This window comes from Camelus ferus, chromosome 3 (assembly GCF_009834535.1).
Source record: "Camelus ferus isolate YT-003-E chromosome 3, BCGSAC_Cfer_1.0, whole genome shotgun sequence".
Lineage (NCBI taxonomy): Eukaryota > Metazoa > Chordata > Mammalia > Artiodactyla > Camelidae > Camelus > Camelus ferus.
Window position 1 is genome coordinate 79,237,697 of NC_045698.1, and position 24,026 is coordinate 79,261,722.

Sequence of the window (24,026 nt, forward strand, 5' to 3'; positions counted from 1 at the left end):
AGCCCAAATGGAGAAGGAAGTGTACCATGGAGGTCAATTTTTCAGAAAATTGAAACTAACCCTTCAGTCACACACAAAAAATGTAATTTTCAGATGGCAAGCCTTCAAAAGTAGATGATCAAGTTTCCTGCCCTCTGAGCAGAGGACACTAAGTATAATTGAATCTTTTCTGGGTTAATCAGGGTCACCGATGTGAACATGTGTTATTACGTTACATCATACCAAGTATGGTTCTGCCTTTCCTTTTCTTTACTGAGTCAGGGAGTTGGAAATGCAGAGGCGATCTCTCCTCAGCTGAGAAATGACTAAGGAGAGACCAAAAATGATGGGTGTGGATGAAGACTATGACAGGTGCCTGTGTAACCACAGGTGAGCCATCACTGGGTAGAGAGCATCTTCCACCGTCTTGAACAAGCCATTTAGCTGAGGAGGCCAGCGAGCAGCTGATGTCCCCAATTTGCTGTGCCATTTCATGGTTAGTAATGCAACCTCTGAATGCCAAGTGTATCCTCTGGATAACTGAAGACACCAATAATCCGTATTTATCTTATTCCAGGGCTGGGAAGCAGGTGGAGTTAAGAAGTTAACTCATTGATATTTTCATGAGAAAGTTTAAATTGTGACCTTTCCCAGCTCTACTTAGGGAATATTTTCTTTGAGATAGATCTCACGGGGAATTATTTGGCTTCTATTACACAAAGGAATGTCTAGTAAAACCAAAGAAAGCAGTATAGTGTAAGCCTTGGTCTTAGGTCACCAGAGAAATAAAAGAGGGGCGTTAAAATTCTGACTTCCCACCAAGTCTTTTCCACCGTCCTCTTCCAGGGCCATACGCCAGCCCGGGCTCTCTCCATGAAAAGACCATGTCTCCCTGGAGCCCAGTGATGGCCCAGCCTCACATCCCAGTCAAGAAACGGGCCCCTCCCCTGGAAAATGGACTTCACCCAGCTCTCTGTCCCAGCATGTCATCCAGTCAATCCCAGAACTTTTACTTCTTACATGAAGACAGGGTTGTGAGTGTCTTCCTGGAGAATCTTTCCCTTGAACAATGTCTGCACCTAGAATGTAAGCCCCTTGCATAGCACAAGCTCTATTCTTGCCTTTTTTATTGCCCAGATCAGCTCATTAAATGTCAGTCTGGAAGAATACTTCTGGATTAGCCAAGTGCTTATGCATTAACTCTCTTCAGGTAACCAGATGAGGCAGTAGGAGATAAGTGCCAAATTACTGGTACGAAGAGGAGATACTTAAAGAGCAATGAGGGTGTTCAAGAAGCTTCCTATACAACATGTACTTCATCATTTGTTTGACAGAGACAGGACTTGAGCTTTTGTCAGCATCAGGGATACAGATAAGCTTGGCTGAGGCCAGAGGTTTTGGCCTGAAATTGTCAGCTAGTTGTTAATCTCAAACAAAAGTCTGACTAAGGACAAGATATTTTGACACACATACTCTGTCTCCCTTCCTCTAGGAAAGTATGCAAAGATTTATACTTGTTTAGGGCAGTTTCTCCACGGCTGTCCCATGCACTGTAGGAAATGTAGTTACTAGAATTAGAAAATTTAAACGCAGGGTTCCCAGTTAAATTTGAATTTCAGGTAAAGAGCAAACTTTTTTAGTATGTGTACATCCCAGGCAATATTAATAGCATCCCTGGCCTCCACCCACCAGATACAATACTACCCTCTTCCCCCACCTCAGAGTTGTGACAACCTAAAATATCATCAGACATTGTCACACGTGCCCTGGGGAGCAAAACTGCTCCTGCTTGAGAACCAATGACTCAGGGTAACACATCAGAAGGCTACAAATCTGAACCTCTTTATCTTGGCTCCCACAAGAAATAGCTGTATTTGGTAAAATATCAGTGAAAGAATTAACCATATGAGAAACACTGTGGCACATCTTACCTAAACCATTTTGAAAACATGATTTATTCTGTTTTTTAATGTCCCTTGTGATCAATTCCCTTTAGGTTTTCATGCCAGGTAGATTCCTGGCTCTCTTTCAGAATCAGCAGGCTCATTTTGATCAGATAATGTAAATTATGAACCCTGCCGTATTTCCCTTTTTCTTTAATTGCTAGAAAGTTTAGAGGTAAATTTAATGTTCAGCCACAGAAACCATCAAAGCTCATGTGGCTAGTATTTTCTTTTTTTAAACAAATATCTACATAGTGGCCTTTGTATGCCACATATATTTTAAAGGCTTTACAAATATTAACTTCTTGAATTCATTCTATCACTGCAACACCCCTGTGGATAAGTTCTATTATTATCCTCTATTTTCAGGTAACAAACTGAAGTCATTTCTTTTTTATATTTCTATGAATTATTTCCTCTTCATCATCATCCTTATTTTATAAAGTAAGCCCCTTCAGATTCTGTTTAAAAGTTGACTGCGCGTAAGTCACTGTATCACACACCTACCCCACTGCAGGTCCTCTCAGCCTCCCCCGTCTCTTGGTCCAACTGTCACCATGGCAACCAGCTCCAACTACTTCCAGCTGCACTTCCCATAGCCCTGCCTCATGCCTGTGCCACACACCTCTCCTCTCCCATCCTGGGCTTTCCTGGTTATATCTAGATGTGGGAGCCCAGAAATGCACAATCCACAATTGCTGAGGAATTAACATCTCATGGTCAAAGTGTTCCCAAGTGGGAGACAGAAACTGATAGATAAATTCATTCTCCTTTTCTCACTCTGGAGAGACTGTCCTGAGATGCAGCTTTTCAGAGGCTGGTTCTATTAAGACAGAGCAACTAGGGGCACTTGGTGACAACCAGTTCAGTTATGCCTGCTACAATTTCTCTCTCTTCTTTCCTGCCTCACTCCCCTGTCTCTCATGTCTCTCAATTCTGTCCCTTGGCATTGTACTCCCTAACAAAGCAGATGCAATATATCATTGTCTGGCTCTGCTTTCTAAGGAATTCAGACTAAGACAATTACAAATAATTATAAATTAAATCACCCTGAAAGGAAGTTTACATAGTTATTTCCATTACCTTCAGTCAGTACAATTTCTTGTGGGCCAATTGGAATATAATCATGGAACAGTTATCCCCAGTAGACTTTAAGGGTCAACCCTATCACCTTTCCAGCTGAGGATACCAAGACCCAGGGAAGGAAGGGGATTGCTCAAGATCACATGCCCTGTTAGCACCATGTGAATACAGTACTTTTATTTAGTGTTTACCATGGCAGACTTCCATATACATGATTTCACTCTGTGTTCAAAAATTGGGTAATTAGTATTATTGTCCCCAATGCACGCATAAGAAACAGAAGATCAGAAAAAGTAAAGTGACATGTTCAAGGTCACAACATTAGAAAATGAAAGAATCAGGTTTACACCAGGCCTCCAAACTTCACATATCTATCTAGTTCTCTCCCCAACTGCTTCCCAGGACTCAGGGTGTAGGCCCTGGCTGTCCTGAGAACTGGGCAGAAAACCAAGATGGATTTTAGAGGGAGAGAGACTTTCAATTCAAGTCCTAGTCCTACCACTTAACAACTTTGTTACCCTAGTTACTTAATTTTTCTGAGCTTCGATTTTTAATTCCAAAAAAATGGAGATAACATCTACTCATGGGGTGGCTGTGAAGAGAAAATGAGATAGTATATATAAATCTCCCACCACAGTGTCTGTACACAGTTAGTGCTCAATAAATCTGAGCCAGTATCAGTTCTCAGGAATCAAAGATGCCTCCCAAACACAGTATTAGCTTCTCTTTTGTAGGTGCTTATTAAGCATTACTCATGGTGCTAAGCATTTCCTATAAAACAAGGAATTACTTCTAACCATGCTAACCTCACTGAGGGAGGGAAGATGAAGGTGGAATGTTTACTACCTCCTCTCAATCTGTTGTTGCCTCTAACAACAGTTCATAAACTTGAGTCATTCACGTTCTCCCTTGTTGAACTTTGCCCTATCTGTGCAGCAGTTTTAAAACAAATTTATAGTTTAGTTTTGTCCCAAGCAAGAATACTGTGAAGTATTAGGTTGGATGGGCTAGCTATACTTTTTCTTACACACATTAAAACACACATACTCATTATTATGGTTTAAAAGTGTAGTTATTTGAAATACTCCAGAAAAAAACATAAGATGGAACAATATTAGCAAAATGTCGATCATTGTTGAAACTAGATTATGAGTATATGGGGCTGCACCATTCTCTAATTTTACATATCTCTGAAATTTTCATAATAAAATAATTTTAAAATAAAATAAAATACAATTAGCAAACCCAGAGGTGGGAGAAGGGAACATTCTTTTGCAAACACAACATCATCTCACATTCCCTAGAGAAGCAGTTGTCACATCTTGGGAGACACTGGCCCATACTACCCACTGCAAGGTCTCGACACAAGCACAGACACTCAGGGGTTGCATCCCCTGTGCTAAGAACAACTAGTCACACAGATAAATGTCCAATTAAAGTTTGTTGGATCAATGAATGAATGATTATGCAGCCTCTTAACCTCCTTGGGGCTTTTAACTACTGTCTCCTTGGACGCCCTAAACTGATAACTCTCCCTAGAAAATGGACAGTAAATTTTCTTAAAAACTTCAACCCCAAAATGATTAGTACTGTAAAAACAGGCATGATTGGAGGAGCCCCTGCTGTTTTTCTTTTACTGCTATTGCCATCTGGCTTCCACTACTGTGAAAAATACCTAGAAAGCTTACATACACTTCCACGATCACATCTGATTGGCACTGGATGCTTTTTGCTAAATGAAATCAAATGTATTGCCTGATATTACTTGGCTACTACTGGTTTGTATGTATTTGGTCAAAGAATCTCTTATCAGATGCTATTAAGAATAAGTTTTAGTTGGGGAGGGTATAGTTCAGTGATAAGCTTAGCATAGAAGAGGTCCTGGGTTCAATCCTCAGTATCTCTATTAAAATAACTAACTAAATGAATAAACCTAATTACCCCCCAACCCCCAGAAAAAGAATGATCTGTTTTCAAATCATTCATTAATGGCAAGGAATATCACTTATAGTTAAGGCAATCTATAACTACCCAAAAGGCACAGTAAAGTTCCTAGCAAGTATTCATCAAATCAAATCAATTACTCTTAAATAAAAGAGTAAGTTTTATAACCATTTGCCTCAAATGGCTTATTCGACATCAGTCTGGAAAAGGAAGAAGGGGCAATGTCATCTCAGGAACCACAAGTGACTCAGGGTGCTTTAGAGTCTGACACGTACCAGCAGCCTCTCCCACTCATACCTACAGCCAAGTGAACTCCACCCACTCTCCGCAGATACTCTCTCTGGGATATTCCAGGATCAGAGTCTGGTACCAAATTAGACATCTCAATTAAAGGTTGAATATACTAGAAGTCTAAATCTATCCAGTAGGATAGAAAGGCTTTGGCAGGATGGGTTTTTGTGTATATAATTAGCTATCCTAAAAGACAGTCATAGTGTGCTGCTTTATTATGCAAAGCAATTAGTATCACGCAAAATGCTGTTTCAAATTATAAGACTTTTTTTTTCCTTTGCTGGAGGATACGGGCTAAATTTCTATTAAACATCCACATACCTTTTGAATCATCTTATGTATTCAGTATAACTGTTTTGAATACAGCAACAATAAAAGAGATTATATGACTAACTTAAAAACCCAACATAGCAGAAACACTTTTTAAAAGTCTGAAAAATTAGAACAGCACTTCTACTCTGCTGCCACAAAATACAAATACAGAAACTAGGTTTCTACTCCCAAGGTCTTTGTTCTGGAAGTAGCTTTCTCTCTTGTTTGTAGAATGAGAACAACACTTCACATCATTTTTACAGACCTTTTTCAGAAATGAAGTGGCTCAAGAATGGCTAGAGAATGAAGTGGATGCAGGATTGGTGGCTCAGCAGCCCCTAATTAGCAGTAGCCCCAAAAGACCAAGGTCTGATGCTGCATTAAGCCAGTGCACTTGGATCACCCAAGACAAAGCTGAGGATCTGCTCACCACTTGTGGAATAAACTAAACCTAAAGTATTTTTCCAAGGGAGTGATCAGCAAGTAATTGTCAGTGTAAAAATTCTACAGGGAAATAAAGTGCAAATGGTCCATATATCAATGAAAAGATACTCAATCTCACTTAAAATTAAGAAGTTAAAATTAAATTAGTACTTTCTCACCTCTTTGTTGGTCGGTTGAAATAGCCTTCTAACAGCTCCCCCTGCTTCCATTCTTGTGGATTCAGCAATGGCCTAAAAAAAAAAATCAAATCATGTCTTTCTGGTGCTGGAAATCCAGCTTTCCAGTTCACATAATGGGTATATTTAAACATAAATTGTATCAGTTTGCAACTTTTTTCATTTGCAGTGTCTTAGAAATCTTTTCATGTCAGCACACAGAAATCTGTCTTTTCAGCTGCTGCATAATATTCCCTAGTATGGCTAAGGCTCATTTAGCTATTCTCTCATTAGTGAACATTTAGATTGTCAACAATTTTTTCCTGTTGTAAACAAGGCTTCAATTAACATCCCATATGTGCCTTCCTGTCACCTGAGAGTTTTTGTCTAAGGAAGATACTGATAAGTAATTTTTTAAAAAATGAATAGCCACTGCCAAGTTGCCTACCAAGCTAACTGTGGGGACACCCTACTAGTGAAGTATGAAAAATCTACTTAGTTCATTTGTTGCGGAAAAATGTGTTACAGCTGGTTGTTACAGCTCAGTTGTGACAGCAACCTGGATCCGGGGAGAGACCAAGCAGCACTCAGAGAGTTGGGGAACTCAGGTTTATTACCCCAGCAAGCCCAGAGGCCTTAACACTTCAAAATCTGGCCCAGCTTGTAGGTTTACACAGGCCTTTTATAGGCTGCCAGTTTTACACTTTCCAATATCATATGTAAATAAAGTATAACAAAAGTTGACCAACCAGGAACAAGCTTTGTAGAAATAGACCAATCAGGAGTGAACTCCATGCAAATGAAGTACTACAAATGGACCAATCAGAAGTTAGGGAAGTGGGCCAATCAGGAGTCAGAGTAATAACCAATCAGAAGTGAGAGTAATAACCAATCAGGAGTAAAGGAAATAACCAATCAGAAGTGAGATCAGGGAACCAATAGCATTCTAGGTGTAAGTTAGCCACTTTAGAGGCAAAAAGTGAGCCTCGGGGCCAGGGGACTGGACGGTGCTGGGAGAAGAGCAGGCCCTGCCTAGGGGTCCCGCTGGTCTTTTTATGGGGCTTCCCTCCTCACATTAACCAACATTTGCTTCTGGATGTTCTGGACTGTTCCACTGTCTATTCCTGCGGCTTATACCTTCTTTAATTCTGGGAAATTCTTCTCTTGTCTTTAATTATTTCTTTAAATAATCCTCCCTCTTCTTCCTCCTGTGAATGGTGGAACTTTTGAATCTACACTTTGTTAATTTTCCTTTCATACTTACCATCTCCTCGGCCTTTTATACTGCAACGTGGGAGAACGCCTTGGCTCAATCTTTCAGCTGAAGAATTTGCTCTTTTGCTGTGCCCATTTTTAAATACACATTTCCGCCGTAGGTTGCAGCCTCTCGGCGTATCCTCGCGGTGCCGCCAGCCTCGGGGCCTCAGGAGTGCGTGCGCAGGCGCAGCCAGGGTCGAACAGTGGGGGTGGGGTGGGCAGGGGCGGCGCCAACTGTCCGCATGGCCTCCCTCAGCAGCCATGGGGGCGTGTTGGCAGCTCCTGCGTGCAGTGATCATGGGAGCCCCGGGCCTGGGCAAGTCCACCCTGGCGTTGTGCATTATCAGATACTTCCAGCTGAAGAAGTTCTCCAGCGGGGACTTGCTCTGAGACAACGTGTTCATGGACACTGAAATTGGTGTGCTGGCCAAGGTCTTCATGAATCAGGGAAAGCTCATCCCAGAGGAAGTCATGACTCAGCTGATCCTCCAGGAGCAGAAAAATTTCACCCAGTATAGATGGCTGCTGTGTGGTCTCCCCAGGACACTTTAACACGCTGAAGCCCTGAATAGAGTTATCAGATAAACATTATGATGGACCTGAACATGCCCTTTGAGGTCACCTATCAATGCTTCACTGTTCCCTGGATTCATGCAGTCAGTGGCCGCGTGTACAACCTCGAACTTAACCCTCCCAAAGCGGTTGGTCAGTGTGGATGATGTGACGGGAGAGCTTCTCACTAAGCGTGTGGATGATAAACCAGAGACACTTATCAAGAGACTGAAGGCTTACGAAGACCAAACAAAACCAGTCCTGAAATATTACCAGAAAAAGGGAGTGCTGGAAACATTTTCTGTAACAGAAACCAACAAGATCTGGCCCTATATACATGCCTTCTTGCAAACAAAAGTTCCACAAATACACCAAAAAACTCAAATTACTCATGAGGAAAAATGCTTGTGATTAGCAGGATGAGTAGAATCTCTTTCTTTCATTTAGAAGTTCCCTGTTCTATGACTCCACCGTGTATGAATTCTTCGAAAGTTATTTTAGTTTTATTTTAATGGATTTTTTTCCTGGATATTAAGGATATGCCAAGAATATGTATATTTGATACTAATATTTGTCTTTTGAAGGTGTCTAATGTGTTTTATACATCTATCTTCTATACCTGTGCAATTCAAAAACATCAGAGGTGTCTCAACTTTAAAAAATTCTTTTAGACCAAAATTAAAGGAGCAATGGGTAGTAATCTAACTTTTGCTCAGTAAGAATACGTGGTAAGGTTTCAGACATTTCTGAAAAAGTAAAAGATTACATTATACTAATTTGGAGAAAGTATCTCATCAGAAGCTTTTGCATAGCCAGATGCCTAAAAAGACATTTCTGTCACAGGGGACTTGGTTTTGTGAGATGCTATCACTATAAAATTCCAGATAAAAATAACTGGATTTACAGATGGTTTGCAGAAAGCAAATTTATTGCTTCATTTAAACTAGGAAACCTGTAAGGGGGCCGTATAAGTTATATTAATTTTATTGTTAAACATACCTTCACTTTATTCAGAATTTTCAATTTGCTACAAAAATGTATCATATAACACTTAGGAAAATATTACTTTGATGTGACCTGTTTCCTTTTGAAAATACAGGTTCACTGAGGGATATAACTTATGTTAGAAACTGACATTATAATGTAAGCTCTTGTATAAGCACCAAAACTAAATGAATTTTTTTAATGCAAAATGTATTTGTTGTCTTATGTTTTCAGACGTTACTCAGGTTAAGAAATGTGTGCTTTAGGATCTACTTGCCGGTTCTCTTTTTGATCCATATGCTTTGATGAGTAACAAATCAAAGCATTAAAAAAAGAAGAATGAATAAATGAAAACTCGTGACACCACATAGAATACAACTACTTTGTCATTAGGAAATGGAAATAGATCAGGCATGCCTGGTGGGAAATTTCCTTGACTAAAATAGCAGTCATAATTAGTAAACGGATGTAGCGATAAAAAGGCTTTATATTACAAGTTTGAAAGGACCAGGAAAGTAATTGCATTTGTTGAAAGTGGAGTTCTTTATTCCTGATCAAAGTTGACACCTGCTGCCATTCACCAACAACCTGTCTTAAGGGGAAAAAAAATCCTGCCAATGTGCATAGTCTGATCAGCCATGTTTAAATAATTATTTTAGATTCTTTAGGTGGGGTTAGGAGAATGTATGCTCATGTACTGTGATCTGGTAGGAGTAGAGGGGCAAAATGAGAGGTGGAGAAGAAACCAGACTACATATTAAATGGTACATTTACTCTTATTTTAGTTGGTGCTAAATCAAATGAAATAAGTCCTTGTACAAGCTATTACTAACTCCCTTTGAAAAATTTGGCCTATTTTACTCCAGGCACTTAAAATACATAAACCATATGTATTGGGGAAGGGATTTATATTTCTTTCTTTTGATTTTATTTTTCACTCATGGTCAATTTTTCAAAAAGGACCAAGCCTTTTAAAAGGATTATAGAAAACATTTCATTCTTCCAAATGCTTTCTATAATGTCTTATTTGAATACTGTTATATGCATTTCAAAAAAGTGGACTACTAAGCTTATGAACTATCACTAGTCACTAGGTTAGAAGGCATACATTAATCTCTATTACAATAAAATTAAATTTCAGAAAAATATCAGTTTCATCTGCTTATTCAGTTTTTCATTATAAGGACCAAATTTTAATCTCTGCGACCTCTTGTAGCTGGTTTGTTTGTGACTGCTCTATACTCACCCATGTATCAGAAAAATCTACTTAGGCTTATTCTCAGTTCCTGCTTTGCTGGCTCTATTATTTATCTTGCTTGCCTGTTAGTTCATCCATTTTGTTGAGTTTGTCATCTTTTGTAGATGATGAGGTCTTCCTCGTACGTGTGGTAATGCTGACTCTGTCATCTGTATGGTTGAGATTCTCCCTAAGATTTCATTCTCTGTCAGTGAGTGTTAGCTTCTTGGGGAGATCGCTGGTCTAAATTGTCCTCCAGTCCATACTCAGGAACAGTGAAGAAGGAAAAATCACTGGGTGAGATCTCTCTGGGCTGTTCACGTCTGGGTGCCCCATTCCCCTCCTCGTGACCCATGGCCATGCCTGTCTAATTTGGGCTCCCTGGCCATGACTCCTACCTGGAGGCTGTCACTTTGTCACTGCTCTTTGATTCAAGGGCAGACAGAGGGGCATCAGTGGAGGATGAGTCACTGGCCCCTCCTGCAGCAGTGCCCCAAGGACCCATGTATTGACTGTTCTCGATACCCTCCTGCTTCTGGTGTCTGCCACCTTTGGGGATGGAGCAGTCTTGGTGTTCTTTCACCTCTTTGGCACTAGTCTTCAGTGCCCATTCTAGATCAGGCTTTGGTTTTGCATCAACCCGGTCTACATCCCATACTTTAGGATTTATCCTGGTTTCTGGTTCACTGACAGTTTCACTTCTTATTTAAGATCATCCTTTAAGGCCCTTGTTGCAGGAATGAAGAAACTGGAGGATACACTCAGTCTACCACCCTGAAATGGAACCAAATTTCCCTGTCCACCCACGAAAAACATTAGACATTAAACCTAGAGCTTTGGCTTTCAAATATAGCCACACAGTAGAATCAGCTGGGAGATTTAAGACAGAACTTAGACATCCCAGATATTTTGATTGTATTACCATGAGTGGGGAGCCATGGTCATTGCTATGTTTGTTGTATTTTAAAAGCCCCCTGGCTTTTATAAACCACTACCCTAAAGTTGTGCAGCTGACTTCTTCTGAGAGGGCCAGACTTCCAAACAGTTTTCAGCAGAGACTCAGAACCACCTGACAGTCTCACCAGCTAGAATGTTCATCACAAAATGCTCTACCTCCTTGTCATACTTTTTTTTCTCCCATACATGGAGATATTTAAGCAATGGATATTCATCATTATTTAATCATTAGTCATCACCAGGGATAACTAACATTTTTCATTTTATCTGTGTTATTTATCAAACACCACTTCAAATGTCATTCTTGTTACTGAGTTTTAGCAGCTTACTTAAATAAGTACCTTTTCTTTGTGACCAGTGGGTCAAGTTCTCTGATATCTCTACTGTTTTTAAACTCAGCTAATGATGCTCATTTCAAGTATGCAGGTTGTGAAACCGACTTGTGAAGAAAATAATATACTTGTTTGATGTTTTCTGGTCTACAATAGCTTTTGTTTAGTTCTAACTAAAAATCTGGGGGAAAAAGGCAATTAAATGGATTCTGAAGATAAACTAATCCAAAACACAATTAATTGCTCTAAAAAGCAGTTAAATTTTCTATTAGTAACTGACATAAACTTATGTAAACTGAAAAGGGAACATCTTTATGTGCAATTGTGGGATGTCCTTATTCTCTAATTAGGCCTATGATCCAGGCCCAGGCCCATGGTCTTGTGAGGTCCTTGCACACTTTTCGTGGCTGACCACCTGGCCAGATTTACAGTGACGCCTTCTCCAGCAAGGGGTAGTAGATAGTAAAACAAGAGGTATGCAGAATGAAAATGAGTTTAAAGAGAGTGCAGGTGAGGAGTAAGTATTAGAAAGAAGAAAAGAAGATCGGGGATGTGTGTAAGAGAACTTTGAATAACATAACATGGTAGCACCACTCTCAGCAAACTGAGAACATGTTCACTGTGTCAGGAGATTGGAAAAAATATTCAAAATTGCTGGTGGTGGTGCTAGACTCTAAAGCAGTTAGGATTATTTGTAGATAATCAGAATGTGTGTTTAGAGAAGAGAGCGTTAAGCCACATGGATATAGAATTTGGCTACTGTCCAACTGTAAGGCCTTGGGAATTTATCAGAGAGCCCACTGAGCCACTGTTCCATGGATGAAACACCCACTGAATTCTGATTATGGGTAAGTGAAGAAATCATGGGCGAAAGAAACAAAGAGGAAGTAAGGTTAGACATTGACTGGAAAGACTCTGGGAGGAGGCTGGGAAACTGGTTATGTGGCAGGATGTCAGATTTGAGGGTGGAATAAATTAGAAGAAAATCTTTAGAACTAAGAAAGAAATTAGAAAATACTGGCAAGAGAAGTGATGGACTTGTGACAGGAGAAAAAGGAACAGACTCACACTCAGAGGGAGTGAGCTCTAGTTCTGCCTTCTCAGTATTTTTATTTCTTCTTATAAAAAAAGAAAAATAATGCCTCCTATACCCCTTGAGCACTGGGACATTGATAAGAACCATTAACTCAGGTAAGTAAAGAGATCCAGGTAAATTACTTAGAAGCAAGTGAAGTCTTAATGGGATTTTCATCTAGTAACACTAGGACTCACTTGCTGGCATCATTACCATTTGGAATGAACATTTTTATTAGTCTCTAACAGGTGGAAACATTGCATGCAGTGTCTCCAAATGTGATCACTTCATAAATCATTTGGGAACTGGTTAAAAATCTCTATCAAGTTTAATAATCCTAAAGAAGATGTGGTACACACACACACACACACACACACACACACACACACAGGAATATTACCTAGCCATAAAAAGAATGAAATGATGCCATTTGCGGCACCATGGGTGGACCTAGAGATTATCATAGTAAGATAGAGAAAGACAAGTATATGATGTTGCTTATATGTGGAATCTAAAAAAAAAAAGATACAGATTTTATTTATAAACCAGAAATAGGCTCACAGACATAGAAAACAAACTGTAGTTACCAAGGGGGAAAGGTGGCAGAGGGGTAGATTAGAAGTTTTGGTTAATAGATACATATTACTGTATAGAAAATAGTAAAAAAACAAGGACCTATTGTATAGCACAGAGAACTATATTTAATTTCTTATAACAAGCTATAATGGAAAAGAAATTTTAAAAAAGTATGCATATGAATAACTGAATTGTTTTGCTGTACACCTGAAACTAACATTGTAAATCAGTTACACTTCAATAGAAAATAAGAGTCAAAAAAAATGTTTAACAATCCTAGAAACTTCCTTTTCTTAATCTCCATGATATGGCTCTAAAAGTAAATAAACTTAAGTAATAAAGCAATCAGATGACACTCCTGTATGTATAGGGGGCTAGGGCTCAGAGGAAGACTTTATAAGCAATGACAAGGTAAGATTCAGACTCTAACAACTACAGTCTAATAGCAAAGTTTTCAATGAAGTTGTAGTTTGTTACTAGCTGCCTTGTCACTTAAAATATTTTCCCAAAATGCAGCTCTCAGGAGCTGAAATCTTACCTGGAAGCTGTAGTGACTCCCAAGTACCCAAAAGATGCCACGTGCTAGCCGATGATGCTCCTGCAGCTGTGGGCACCGGGGAAGGGAAATGTCAAGTTCTCAAAAACACCGAACTGAAACAAAACAAAACAAAACAAAACAAAAAAACCGAATTAAAACAAACAAAAAATAACAATAACAAAAAGCAGCAATACTTTAAAACAATTTAAGTCACTTTCAAGGATACTGTCCTTCTGTTTGGATGACTTTATGCTTCCGGTCTCCTGTCAATATGCTATTTTCTTTGCCTTAAGCAGAGCTTGCCTGAAACCTTGATCTGTGGTTTCAAGAAAGTACAAAAGCCCTCCTATTGCCCACAGGCCCTTGGTCTTCTAATGATGGTCACTAAAAGAGGCGACACATTCTTCTACTTCACAGTTAACAGTAAGGCTTAAAATCATCTCAGAAGACCTACACAGTGACTAATATTCATTCCAGGATAAAAATGAGGGCTATAAGAGGACAGAGAGAGTGATGGCTGCCTACAGCATGAATGGTGAGGTGGGATGTGGGAACCAGGAGAGAGGTCAAGAAAACTGTACAGAAAGGGAAGTTGAAGGATACCCTTCTGCCACATATCTGCCTAGGGCAAGGCCAGGTGGTAAGCAAGTATTTTTATGAGTCTAGCAAACCTTCCTCCTCGTCCCCTACAGAATAATCTCTAAAAGTTTTCTCTGACACAACAGGCACTTGCCACACAAAGTCCTTGGAAGTTCCTAGCTTTTCTTGCACTGGTATTTTGCAATGTTTCTAAATAATTACTTCTCCTTCTCTTTGCACTGCAGAAAAGGTGTCCATTGTGTGCTTTGATGTGTTACAGAGTGCCTGGAGTCTGCTAATCACCACATGGCCTTTTCAAGTCAGAAAGCTTCCTTCCTCAGGTCTCACGTGCAAATGCTGACAGTCATGTGATGATCCTTTCAATGATCTAAAGTTGAACATCCAGCTGAGCATAAGGGCCTTGGGTAGATTGAGAACTTAGCCATTTGTCCCCTATCAGCATGAGCTATAGGATAAAAGTCCATGTGAACATCATGAGGACATGTTCATACAAGTGTGTGGGGTGGGGAGGGGTTCTTCATCTCCAAACACATCTTCTAAAAGAGTGAAAATCCCTAACATGCCTCAGTCTTGGGCTGCATTAGTGAGCTTGTGCATTCTTAGGGAACCACATGTTCTGTACAGGTTATGAAGAACCCCAGCCACAAGTATGTGCCTGCCTCATGTCCAGATATTTCTGGTAAACTCCACTTGGCCCCCATCTCCCTAAAGACACAGCAGGCAGCTGTAAGTGTGGATCACCAGCTGAACCAGTCAACTCACTGGGTTTGCATGCTCACTCCGACCCTTACCATAGCCAAAAAGAGCATCACTGAGGCTGTGGATGATGGGGTCACACTCTCCCTGGGAATAAACTTGAAGAGTTGTATTGTGTTTGGACTGCCCTGCCCACACTCACACCTATTTTAGAAAGCACATGACTCTGACTCACAGAAAAGAGCAAAGTACCGCAGGATGGCTTTAAAACAGGCTGCACACCCACTCCCTTGGGCAAGATCCTGGAAACACCCAGGTCTCTGTGTGTCGAGGGTGAGGACCCTTTCCTCTCCTGGCAGCTATGAACAGACCCAATGAGTGAGGTCACCAAAATTCAGCAAAAAATAAGCAAGCATTTAAAATTACCTCCTAAGTATACAAGTTGACAACTTGAGCAAGAATGTGGGGACCAAAAAAAAAAAAAGTAAATCATTTATAGCTTGATGTCTCCTATGATATAGTTAGCTATGCCCAGATGCTGTGGGTGGGATGAAGCCTGAAAGAGTCCACATTAACAGGGGTTCTGAGTCCGCCAAGGAGGTGCATGAAGGACCTTTTTAGAGGGGCCAAGGGCTCAAGGCAATGGCATGGAAATGAAGTGCCACACAATCAAGTTCCCTTCCCCCGGCATCTTTCCTTTGCCAGGTTAATTCTCAGAAATTGTTTGGCATCTGGCTCTGAAACCCACTCAGATTTGCTCAGATAAGTTGTGTATTATGTGGGGGCAGCAGGGAGAAGGGACAGTGCTGACTCTAGCTATGAAAAAGTCTTGGGAATTCAGGATGACTAACAAATTAGACCTCACTAGGGGCAGGAACCGGGGCCCCTCTGAAGCCCTCCACAGCCAGAGCTGAGCTCCCTCACTGTAGTTCGGGGGTTACAGGCTCCAATGCCTGGGGAGGGAGGGGGTTCACACACATGAAACAGTGGGTCTAAAGCAGAAAAGTGCTTGTGTCACTTAGGTTCAGGGTCCTGCATGCAGCAAGTGGTCGCCCTGGTGCCTCAGCTTACATTCCACATATTTGTTTCCTTATGTTCCTTAACCATGTTGGTAATTCTATTTATGTCTCCAAGCTCAGAATCTCTACAGAGTAATTTCATTGGTTCCTGGCTTGGTTAGGGGTCATTCCTGGTCCAGTCACATGGTGGGTAGGATGGCCCTTTCCAGAAGTTGTAGGTGAAGAAGTAGGGGTGAGAGGTAAACTGAGTAACTTTTGTTGACATTTCCAGATTTTGTTTCCTCTTTGGATCATGCTCCTGAACTGAGAAGGAAGCAGTTTGTCTAACCTGAACTTTCTGAACCTTCCTCAGTGAAAGGAGTTAGAAATGACCAGAAGCCCTGTGAAGATTTCCCAGCATGCTTAGAGGTGGAATCTAACTCTGACGGGCCTGTGGCTGGCGCCTTCCCCACGAGTTACTTCCCAGTCGGATTTTGAGAACAGATGAATACCAGCCATCACCTGAGCTTTTCCTATGGCCAAGATTGACTCTTTTCTCTTCTTTCTTCACATTTCTAAACTCTACCACTCCTAACTAATAATGTTTGTTTGGAAATAGGTCTATGCCTGATGGCCTTTCCTGTAGGAAGAGTTCTAGAATATTCTCTTCCCCGTAAGAAAAAAGAAACGGGCTGTTGTCAGTTTCCAAGGTGAGCTACTTGTCTTTACGCAGTCCTCACGTTCAGAAATGGTGAAAGGGGCTGGGAGCGCTACATTTTTCTCTGCTGGCTTGGTCTGTTCACATCATTTGTGTTCTGATTCAGCATTTTCCATGCCTCTGTAGACGCCACTCAATCTGTGTGTTGTGAAAGACAACATTTCTCAGTCTTGCAGAGATTTCTTTTCACACATCCCAATTCTGGAAGGTGGCCCCAATGTTCTTTACTGCTCCTTCTGCCCACCCACAGCAGAGCAGAGACCAGCACCCCTGATTTAGGGGCAGGAATCCTGACTGTGGGTCCAGCTCTCCATTTACTCACTGCTCTGAAAATTTGTAAACAGAGGCAATAATGGGACAAAAAAATTAATTAGGCTGGCTCCTTAGGTCTAGAGGGAGGACTTATAAAGCCCCTAGGGAAACTTTTGAATTATTTTACCTTTCTAAGGGAAATCCTAGATCAAGAATCCATCCAGGCCTGCAGAATATCTCTAAGAGTATGTATGTATTTTCTAGTCCCAATCTCTTTTCAACCCCAATACTTGGGAGAACACAAGAAACCCAAACACTCTAGAGTAAGCCCCAAAGCCTTGGTTGTAGTCTGGGAGCCTCTAATCTATAACATTTCAAGAAGCATCATATACTGGGGGTATATTGGTAGTCCCCCTTCTCTTTTTCATTTACTACTGGAAAAAACTTGAAGCTTGGAAGTCTATACCCAAGTAGTCGATATTTAACTACCTGTCAATTATCTTCTCCTGCATCTGATAATAACATAGTAATTTTCCTTTGAAATGCCCCTGGTACCCCACCCCATCCCACTCCCCAGTCTAGTTGTGACTCTGGCTCCAGGCCTGGGTACCAGGTCTGGGCCTGGAAGATCACAGGGGCAGTGATTGGTTCAGAGATGGGCATGCACCCCAAACCAGGCCAGTGAACATCAGCCCTGACATTGTTGAAACTATAGAGAAAAAAAGTGTCTGATACTGGGATTTCTAAACTGGCAGATGGAAACCCTGGTAACCATCTTTTACACCCTGGAGGGAATGCCTGACTATGAATGAAACTAACAGACAAAAGCAGGGCTGAGGGGGAGGTAGCGACAATGTCCTTCATGTATCGTTTAAAGCCCTGGGTCTAACTGTACCTGAAATCACTCACCAAACTTTCCAGTCATATGGACCAATAAATCCCAAGTTTTTTTAAGCCAGTTTAAGTTGGGCATGTATTTCATAACCAAAATAGTTGGGACTAACACACCTGGTTAAGTGACAAATTCCTAGATCCCGTATTTCCCACATATTCCTCCCTTCATCTCTCAGACTTTATCAACACATATTAATCTATGTGAGAATCCATCTCTGAAGCAACCCTGGAACTTGTCACTCCATAGACAGAGTCTTCTTGGTCATTCTACAGCAGTCCTTTCTGGTTCTCGGGGTTGCCAAGCAAGGTTCAGATTTTATTATTGAAGTAGTCAGTCAGCAAGTAAGGTTACTTCCCATAGAAATAACTGTCCTAAAATTGGAACACCAATTGAGCTGCTCTTGTGAGCTTCATAGGGCCTTGAGATCCTTTGGAAACAAATGTCACGTCTTCTGCCATCTGCCTCATGGCACACGGCTGTCTTACTGCCATCATCCTGCTGTGTTCCCATCCTGCTCTTGTAAGCAGAGCTCTGATGCTGCAGGAAAGAGTCAAAATAAACCTTTGTCTTCATTTGAAGTCAGAGTAAATAAGCTCCTGGACATGTGCCAACTCCTGTAGGAGCACATGTGTCCTCATTCATCTGCAAGAAGTAAACAACCTGGTGAAAACTATTTGGAGGCCACTGTGTTCCCAGGACTGTGCGTTCAGGCAGAGCATCAGTTTCTGCCCCAGCACTGGAGGATGGAGTCCCTAGCTAGTTCATCCATTCCTGGGGAGATGCTTTCCTGGGTTCTGGTCTCCCCTGATCCTCTGCATGCATCCTGGGAAGACTAGGTCCCCAAAGAGTCAGTAATATGGCTCATTTATGGGAGGAGGAGAGTGGGAGAAGCAGAGGAGAATGAGGAGTGGGAGTCAAAGAGAAGGGGAGGGAGAGGCAGAGGAGGACAGTGATCGGAGATGGGGGGCAATAATACCTTATTATAACCATTTAAATCAGTACAGACTGAAATCAGACTGCACCTTAAATATTAGTATAATGATACTGAAGAAACTGTAATGAATGAAAACTCTGTGTGCTATTAATTTATAAAATTAGGCTTGGAGGAAATGTGTGCTATTGGAAGTAATTCTTTTGTTAATATAAAGACAGACTGTAGAGAGAAAATTCAGTCTGTACAAAAAATGTATACAATGACAAATTAAAGCCTCTCTCCACACCAACTCCCTGGCCCTCTCTTCCTTCCTTCAGTTAGCAGGGTTTTATTTCCTTCTAGGGGAAGAAAAAAATATATGTTTATATATACATATATAATGTATTATATAATATATAATTTATATAATTATATATTATATATAATATAAATTCACATATATGGTATAATAAATATAAATATATATAATTATATATAATTCATATATATGGTGTAATGAGCTATAATAAATATAGATGATAACATATGTTGTATAATTACATATATACAAGTTATATTTATATGATATAATTTATACAAAAGAGATCAAACTACACATGCCTCTTTGTAAGTTACTCATTTTTAGTGAATTATAGGACCTGGGGCTCTTTCATGGGAACATGGACAGATCTCATTCTTAGAATGGCTGCCTGATATCCCACTGAAGGCTTTGTGTAACTAGTCCCCACCCATGAATGTTCAAGTTGTCTGCAGTGTTTGCTCTTGCAAACAGTACTATTTCTTGGTATGTACCTACAGGGTGAAATCCTGACTGGAATTGCTGAGTCAGTGGCTCTATACAATTTTACTTTTGATTAGTGCTTTATTTATTAACAATAAGCAATCAGTTACCTGTATTAATTAGCATTTCAGCTCTTTGCATCTAATGAAAAACCTAGAGTGATTTTTGGCTTAACCATATGAAGGTTTATTTTCACTTTGTAAAGTAAGTCCAGAGACAGGCAGTTCAGAGTCATCAGAGACCTAGACTCCTTCTTTCTTTCTGTTCTGCCGCACAAGGTGTGTGACTTCCATCCTCAGTGGTCCAGCGTAGCTGCGGCACCTCTACACCTCACAACTGCATTCCAGGCCACAGAAAAAAGAGAGGGAAGAGACGAACACACCTCCTAGATGAATCGGCTCCCAGCAAGCCCCGCATAACATTTCTGCCGACATCTCATTGACCAGAACTAAATCACACGGCACACCTCTTAGTAAAAACGCTGGGAAATATTTGGGCAGCAATGAAATCGGTCAAACAATGAAGGTTCAGCTTCTAAGGAAGAAAAAGAGAAGGGGGCAAGCAGCTTCTCCCACACACTGTTACTCGTCTTGGTAAGTTCCAAAATGCTGCTTCTTTTCAATTTTTAGCAGAAAGAGCTGAATAGATATATTTTAAACAAACAAAAAAGCTCCTCTACAACTCCCACCTTCTGGTGGTTCTGTTTCCTCTCTCTATTAAAGTGGGCACTTGGATGTCTTCACCCTATAGCAATAGGAACATTCACTGATACGAGCGGAGCAGACATGGGGCTCTGAAAAGTTTCTGGCACATGGCACCGGCAGCTGTCACAACCAGGAAAGCCTCAGCTCCGTGTGTAACGAGTCCCCGTGAGCCCATCATCTAACTAACAAAATTCAACTCAGAGACAGTCTTGTTTCAGCTAACTTCTTCACACTCCCACATATATTTTGGAGAAAACTTCAGTCATATGATTTCATCTATAAATACATCAACATTTATCTCTAAAAAACAAAGACTCTTTAAAAAAAAAAAACCACAATGCCATCATGGCATGTAAAAATAACAATTCCTTAATACAGAAAGTCAGTGTTCAACTTTCCAAGTCTTATAAGCTTTTGAACAACTTGCTTGAACAACAAATCCAAATAAGGTCCCTGCATTGCAGTTGGTTGATAGGCTTAAGTCTCTTTAACTTGTAGGTTTCCAGCATAGTTACTGGAGCTCTCTGTCTCTTGTTTTCTTACAATTAAAATAAATTTATTATGGAAAATTTTAAACACATATAAAGGCCTGTAGGCATTTCAAATAGCATCCAGTGGTCCAACTTGTAGTCAAATCTGTTCCGTTTTCTGCATCCTGAACCTCCATCCCCCATCCCAGGCACCCACCTTTGTTTGGGCCATCTCTTCCTGGCCCACCGTGCTGGCTTCCGTCGGGCATCCCAGGCACCCATCCATCCTCCACCTGGCACAGATTTGGCCTTGTAACCCTCTGCTTAAATAGAAAGAGTAAAATAATAAAATCGTTGACAAAGAACTCATGATATTTGTTTTCTTGTCTTATTCAAAAACTTGTCTGTGAAAGCAGTTTCCAAAAGGTGTCCTCCATGCTGTACACCAGAAATTGACAACCTTGTAAACTGACTATACTTCAATAATGTGTATATGTACACAAAAGTGTCCTCCAAAACTGCTGGGTGCTCACCTGGATATATAATATCAGATACTAAGTGGTGCACTGAAGTATTTGGGTGACAGAATCCCCTGCCTCTGGCTCAGGCAGGATGGGTCTGGGCCTGGGTTGCATGCACTCTCTTTGCTAACCTTGGGGTCTCAGGAATGTTCTGAGTCTCATTAAAGCCCAGTTTCCTGGTTAATGTTCTCTATCCTTTTCTGCTGTAGGATAGATATCCCTTTCTTGATTTGGTTTCTGCCTTCTGGATTTTTCCATGCCCATGTGCCTCAGTGTCCCTGCTTTCAGCCTGCCTTGGTTGCTAGTTTTCATCTCTGTTCCTGGATTGCAGCTTGGTTCTCCCCTTCCCAGCTTTGGACCTACCCCCTTTCAAAACTGTCAGTTCCAATAGACTCTACACACCCATTCTGCCAAAACACACACACACACACAACCATCACCACCATCAAAGACATGAGTTCAGATAATTTCTCTTTAATTGGCCACATTATCACCATACCTCCTATTTCCTTCTGTCTTGAAGGAATTAATCGCCTAGTGAGACAGTGAAACAGATCAATGCATGCATGATAGTAACACCCCTCCCCACAACCGGAACATAATAGCAAACGTCCAGCCCAGTGTGGGGATCTGGTATTTATTTAGCTAACAGAGATTCTCTAGGAAGTTGAATAATCAAAATTTACTGTACAATGTATTATGTATAATATGTGTCCAAACGTAAGTTTAGGTTGGTGGCAAAGATGAAATCACACAGTCTCGTTTCAGCAGGCTTATCGAATAAGTTATACTTAATCCTGGGGCAGAATCAGTGCAGTAGCCAAAGAAGGGCAGGATAGCAGGAGGAAGAAAGTTACTTTTCAAGTTTGTTCACTCTCTGCTTTCTTCCCCTCCTCTGATCCCAAATATTCTTGGCTTATCTGTTCAGAATGGTCTCCTAAAATAATTTTCCCCTTAGGAGTCTCTGTCTCTACTCCCTTTAGTGGTGTAAACCAGTATCTTCTCAGTGGCTACCCTCCAGCTGAACTTTCTGGCTTCCAGAAATAGAGCTTGGCTCTCGCTGGCTAATCCTGTGTCCGGTGAACTGTCTCAGCAGGGAGGGCAGGCTGCTGTGACCAGTCTTACATAAGACCCTCCGGTGAGCAGCCCAGAAGAAGCGGGACCACGCCAGGCAGGACCTCCCAGCTGGCCCCATGCTCCCCCTGCGAGGTCAGGCCAGGCGAGCTCTTGGCTGCTCAGGGTGGCTAATTTTATCTCTTGTTATTTTTACTAGCACTCTGGCTGCTACTTTACTAGGGAATCTGAGGGAAGGTATCCCTTTACCTGCTAAATCCAGATCAAGAAAGCAAGTACTCTTGGAAAGAACAAAGGTCTTGAACTGGCCTGAAACCCAGCCCTCCTCAAGCAGTTGGAACAGCACATTTCAAGGGCTGGCTGTGCTGCAGGCCCCACGGATGGTAGTTACTTAGGCACAGAAGGGAGGGACCGTAGTGAGAGAGCCTGGAGCTACTGCCTCCTAACTGTAGTTACAGGATGCCAGAGTAAGTGTCTAGCAGACACTTCTACCTCTCCAGGCGCCTTTACGTGGAGGGAGGAAGGAAGGAGCTGGGAGAACAGCTGAAATGCATGCTTCTCCTCCAGTTCAGACAAAAAAAGGCTTAATTCAAGAGACCCTGGAAATAATAGGAAAACTGACATGTGGGTTCTACTTCTTTATTTTGTAACTGAGCAGGACCCTGTGGGGTCTTCCTAGGACAGACCTTCCCCCCTCTGCTGTAGCTCCTCTCTGAAGTACCCAGATCACAGTATCTCAGGTATATTTCCTGAGTTTTTCAGATGCTTAAAACCACCACCAAAGGGAAGAAATTAACTACTTGATGATGGAGAGCTCATGGCCCCAGACCTGGTGCCTAGGGGTTGATAGTGTGGACCACCCTGTTACCTCCACATCAACCAGTCAGAGAACTGTGTGCAAACTGATCACACACCCTGAGACCCCCTCCCTTACCTGGCCTTTAAATATGCTTTGCTGAAACCCTTCAGGGAGTTCAGAGTTTTCCTGGGCATGAGCCACCCCATTCTCCTTGCTCTGCCCTGCAATAAACCTTTCTCTGCTCAAAACCCCAACATGTTGGTTTGTTCAGCCCCATGGTGCATCGGGCACATGAACTTGCATCAGGCAACAATTCTATCGTCAATTCCCATTTCCACGGAAAATCAGGGGAGGTGACTCTACAGATAACATATGCGCCATATCTGGTGAAGGCAGACAGTGAAAAGTTAGGCGATCTGACAAAACATTTTTCTCAAATCAATCCGCTCAGCACCCCGCTTCAATTCATTTATCCATGTTATCTTTGGTAGGTTATTTTTAAACGCCAAAAAGGAAAAGGTCATTCATACAGACATGTGGTCTCGCTGTCACAGTCCAAGCCAACAGATCTTAACAAAGGAAATGCTGACCACAGACCTCTTCTTCTGCAAGCACAGATGGCAGCTCTGAGAGCAAGATGCTCTACTGGAACCAGCAGCAAGGTCTCATCCCCCTTATTCAATTGTTTTCAGCATGTTTAGTTACCAAGCAGCTTTCAGTGAATGTCTTTACCTGTCCATGATAGAATGGCTCCCCTAATCCATGCACAATATCTGCATGTGTAGGATTAAGGCTTCCTTTTAGACACATTTCAGACACAACTCTTTATAGGGACCTACAGTTCATTGAAAAAAAAAAAAAAGACAAACGTGGCTAGAATCAGCGCAGGTACATGTTTAACAACAGGCTCTACAGAGAAACAAAC

At 41.3% G+C, this 24,026-nt stretch overlaps 1 protein-coding gene and 1 pseudogene across 2 annotated transcripts in view; one reads left to right on the top strand and one right to left on the bottom strand.

Moving 5' to 3' along the window:
* Window positions 1-21,030, bottom strand: part of CCDC112 (coiled-coil domain containing 112) — a 116,425-nt gene extending 95,395 nt beyond the window's left edge. Inside the window, exons 1-4 of one of the 2 annotated variants that reach the window (XM_032476528.1) lie at window positions 20,925-21,030; window positions 13,660-13,772; window positions 7,416-7,972; window positions 6,155-6,226 (exon numbers count right to left, since the gene is read on the bottom strand). The gene's annotated coding sequence lies outside the window, so the exon portion shown is untranslated. Of the gene's footprint in view, window positions 1-6,154; window positions 6,227-7,415; window positions 7,973-13,659; window positions 13,789-20,924 lie in introns of those variants that run through there. The other variant, XM_032476529.1, reaches the window with a different exon arrangement.
* Window positions 7,670-8,371, top strand: LOC102512019 (annotated as a pseudogene).
* Window positions 21,031-24,026: the final 2,996 nt, after the last annotated feature.